Source organism: Littorina saxatilis, linkage group LG4 (genome assembly GCF_037325665.1).
Source record: "Littorina saxatilis isolate snail1 linkage group LG4, US_GU_Lsax_2.0, whole genome shotgun sequence".
Taxonomy (NCBI): domain Eukaryota; kingdom Metazoa; phylum Mollusca; class Gastropoda; order Littorinimorpha; family Littorinidae; genus Littorina; species Littorina saxatilis.
In genome coordinates, this window is record NC_090248.1 from 5990907 (window position 1) to 5995906 (window position 5000).

Here is a 5000-nt window from a genome sequence, read left to right on the forward strand (position 1 = left end):
GCTGATTGTTTTTTCTTCTGCATGGGAGGAGAGAATGATAGAAAAAGACGAAAAAGTAAAAATTAGCGTAACGTTACAAAAAGGGCAATAACTCTTGAATGAAACATTATTTTGACCTAAAACCATACAAGTAATAACGGCAGATGATTGAACTTACTATTTCCCGGCAAAAGTTTGGCCATTTTAAGTCATTTTGGGGGTATCTCCAAAAAAGGGTCATAACTCCGTGAAAAATAAATTTGAAGGTCTGAAATTCTCACATCACGTTCTAAATATAACAGTCTGTCAAATAAAATCCAAAACTCAAAATCGATAAATTTGTCAAGAATGTCCCTTTTCGCAGAAATGGCCACATAAGCTTGTTATCCCTTGACCACGACGTTTTGATCAAAAACACCAACTTTTCCAACACAATCCTGCTCTTGCCTTGTTTCTTTAGCCGATACCTTCCGCATAACAATATCCATGCGCGAAGCTAGTTCTCTTCCCCGCATCAATTACTAGATTTGAACAACAACAAATTAATGAAACAGAATGCCTACAATTTCATTTATAGTTGTCTCTTGTCAAAAACGCGTATTTAGATAATGACTCTGTTGCTGAAATTGATCCACGATTAGTTTGTTCGAGAGTTACCCGTCTAGAACCCTAAATGGTGAGCTTTGGTCCGATGCTGCTTGTCGAAGACGCTTTCAGATTGAATAGTAACCGCTACGTGTAATTGTAGTGCTTCAACAGCACAGTTTGGATGTGCCGACACTTCTCAGCAGTATTTTAACTAACAAAATTGTCTTAGAATGACTGGAAATGAGACCGCCCTGATATGGCCCTTCGTGGTCGGCTGGGCGTTAAGCAAACAAACAAACAAACTGGAAATAAGCTGAATGCGTAACTGTAAATGTACGATAGAATCTTCGACAAGCGGAGTTCTCCCCCCTTTTTATATTTAGTCAAGTTTTGACTAAATATTTTAACATCGAGGGGGAATCGAAACGAGGGTCCTTTTTACATTTAATCAAGTTTTGACTAAATGTTTTAACGTAGAGGAGGGAATCGAGACGAGGGTCGTGGTGTGTGTGTGTGTGTGTGTGTGTGTGTGTGTGTGTGTGTGGTGTATGTGTGTGTGTGTGTGTGTGTGTGTGTGTGTGTGTATGTGTGTCTGTCTGTGTGTGTGTGTGTGTGTGTAGAGCGATTCAGACTAAACTACTGGGCTGATCTTTATGAAATTTGACATGAGAGTTCCTGGGTATGATATCCCCGGACGTTTTTTTCTTTTTTTCGATAAATACCTTTGATGACGTCATATCCGGCTTTTTGTAAAAGTTGAGGCGGCACTGTCACACCCTCATTTTTCAATTAAATTGATTGAAATTTTGGCAAAGCAATCTTCGACGAAGGCCGGGGTTTGGTGTTGCATTTCAACTTGGTGGCTTAAAAACTAATGAGTGAGTTTGGTCATTAAAAATCGGAAACTTGTAATTAAAATTATTTTATTATTAAACGATCCAAAAACAATTTCATCTTATTCTGCGTCATTTTCTGATTCCAAAAACATATACATATGTTATATTTGGATTAAAAACAAGCTCTGAAAATTAAAAATATAAAAATTATGATCAAAATTAAATTTCCGAAATCGTTTTAAAAACTATTTCATCTTGTTTTTGTCGGTTCCTGATTCCAAAAACATATAGATATAATTATGTTTGGATTAAAAACACGCTCAGAAAGTTAAAACGAAGAGAGGTACAGTAAAGCAGCACAGCGCAATCGCTACCGCGCCAAACAGGCTCGTCACTTTCACTGCCTTTTGCACTAGCGGCGGACTACGTTCAGTTTCATTCTGTGAGTTCCACAGCTTGACTAAATGTAGTAATTTCGCCTTACGCGACTTGTTTTCTTTTTTCTCTCTCAAAAATGTTTTTTTTTTTAGTTTAATTAAGTAAATATTTGTGAAAATATGATGTTACATCGTTGTCCTAGTTGAGCAAGTAAACATTTATTGGCATTTCGTCAGTTATGTTTAAACAATAATATATGTGTTTCTAATCAGTACGTTTTAGAAAGGCGGGATATATTTTTTTGCGACCGATATGGTTTAACAGGGGCCCGGTAGCTCAGTTAGTAGAGCACTGCACTTGTGATCGGAAGGTCGCAGGTTCGAAATTGGGCCGGGACCTTTATGTGCGGTTTCAGATTGAATATTAATATTGAATATAACCGGTTAACTTTATGTGCGGACCCAGAGACGGAAACCATGTTCCACCCCCGTGTCACTACAATCGCACGTAAAATATCTTGGTCATTCTGCCATAAGTGCAGATGGCTGATACCACCTAAACACGCATACACTTGTGTATCTCGTCAAAAACAAATGCGTGTTACGGGGAGTCCCATATTGGTTGGGACGAGAAATAATTTACCCGATGCTACCCAGCATGTTGTAAGAGGCGACTAACGGTTCTGTTTCTCCTTTTACCCTTGTTAAGTGTTATGTGTTTCTTGTATAGAATATAGTCAATGTTTGTAAAGATTTTAGTCAAGCAGTATGTAAGAAATGTTAAGTCCTTTGTACTGGAAACTTGCATTCTCCCAGTAAGGTCATATATTGTACTACGTTGCAAGCCCCTGGAGCAATTCTTTGATTAGTGCTTTTGTGAACAAGAAACAATTAACAAGTGGCTCTATCCCATCTCCCCCCTTTCCCCTATCCCATCTCCCCCCTTTCCCCGTCGCGATATAACCTTGAATGGTTGAAAACGACGTTAAACACCAAATAAAAAAAGAAAGATCTCGTCAAAAGCCGGGAGGGCGTAAAACTCGAATCATATAACCCATATCTTGTCCTTAAGAAGCGAACATATTTAGCCTGTAGGACATAAAACATTCTCTCTTTCCATTGTTTAACAACGAAAGTAGTGCGCCGATTATCATGAAAATAACCATGTAATACGCAGAATAATCACCTCCTCAGCCAACAGAGATAACGAGTCAGGTCATGGGATAAGCTCTAATTATTCAACTGAATCAAAAGCACGTGGAGTTAGTTGTTGAAAATATATTCCTCGTCCTAACTCTTCCGTAGCAATAGGGTCCGATGTCCAATATAGGGTGGCATGAGACTATCCAAAGACAGTCCTTGAATCCCCCCTAGTGCCTATCAAAATACTAATATTCCCCCCTCTGCTTCTTTACCTCTGTAAACTTGTAGGGGTAGTTATTTTTCGATAATGACCCAGCAACCAAACAAATAACGACCCAGCAACAGCCTGAATCCTCGATAGTGCAATGGGTTGAGAAGTTGTTCCGTTTCGGTACTACTTTTTGCGACTGAAAAGTTCCGAACGCTCTAACGTACGAAGTATACATCTCTGGAGCAAACAATACAAACATACCGCATTTAAATTAACAACTACAGGCCTGAACACATGAATCTTCATATAAAATCCATGAGTTCGGTTGTTTTCTGAATCTAGACTTGCCGTGCTCAAACGTTCATCACAAGCAATTTCCCGCAAGGCAAGTAACTCATAGTCATACTTTGTCTAGCGACAAGAGTAGTTCCCCTTCTTTTCACTCAGTTTCTTCGACAACAGACTGCAATCCGACGGTCAGTTTTCAACAATATTTCATTTAATAAACAGATCACACGCAACCAAATGCACACATCTCATCAATTTAAACAACATAAAGCGGTTTCATACACTATTTTCCCCAGAAAACTGAACTTCATACAATTTTTAACGTTGGAACACGGGTGCAAAAGTTCGTCTGCTAGTCCCATTTGACGAAAGAACATTATCCTAAGCGATACCAAAACATATACAGAACACACAATATCTGCCTTTGCCGCCACAGCAGAATAACAGCATATCTGTGTACTTGACAACTGACAAGAAGTGTTAACAGAATGGAATGATTTGCACGGAACTATACAACCGCGCATTAATCGATCGCCTGTGCAGGTTGACTGGTTGAGTGAATAGGATTCGATCAAACTTTCGCAAAAAAACTCCTCTTTTCTTTGAATAACTGAAGAAAGGAGGAATAAAGAGGTTACACACCTCGTCTCAGTGATTATAAAAAATAATGGTCTCAGTTCGCGGTCATGAAAAAGCTCGCTAAAGCTCGCATTTTTCATGATCCGCTAACTTCGACCATTATTTGTAATAATCACTGAGACTCGGCGTGTAACCTCTACATATAGCTCGATTGCGTATGCTCGTCACAAGGTATTGGTCAAGCTATTATTCACAATCTTAACATTTTTAGGGTGTTTCTACTTTGAACGTATCAGTAGTGTTGTCGCAATCGCTCTACACACACATACATGCATACATACACCACACCCTCGTTTCGATTCCACGTTTATGTTAAAACATTTAGTCAAAACTTGGGGCCCGGGTAGCTCAGGTGGTAGAGCACTGGACTTGTGATCGAGAGGTCGCTGGTTCGAATCCGGGCCGGGTCGGACACGGGTCAACTTTATGTGCAGACCCAGAGACGGTATCCATCTCCCACCCCCGTGTCACCACAATGGCACGTTAAAGATCTTGGTCATTCTACCATAAGTGCAGATGGCTGATACCACCTAAACTTGACTAAAAAGTAGCATGTTGTTATGTGTTTGTATACCTTTAATTTGTGAGAGGTAAGGTTGGCACAATAGTCAATGTATTCCTCTGATTTTTGGGACCTGCTCTGAAAATGTAAGAAGTAACTGAATATCACATGTGTGTTCAGCTCTGCCATTGCTGTGACTTATTAGTGACAATGCTTTTGAATGTGTCATTATAAATCTGTGCTTGCCTAAATAGAAAAAAATATTATAAAAAAAATAACATTAAAAACAAAACAAAATTGTGTCAGGCATAGTTCTTGACTAAAAAAACACGTCCCATTTACCAGTGGCCATGTACTTTAAACTTCGCATTATTATTTAATTAATTCATGTTCTCTGCCCCGCATATGTGCTATTTGTGTTGTTGAAAAGGGTATCA

General features: G+C 39.1%; 1 non-coding gene across 1 annotated transcript; it reads left to right on the plus strand.

The window, feature by feature from the left end:
* Window positions 1-4397: 4397 nt before the first annotated feature.
* Window positions 4398-4471, plus strand: Trnat-ugu (transfer RNA threonine (anticodon UGU)). The gene has a single exon. It is a non-coding gene; the product is annotated as a tRNA-Thr (tRNA).
* The last annotated feature ends 529 nt before the right edge of the window (window positions 4472-5000 follow it).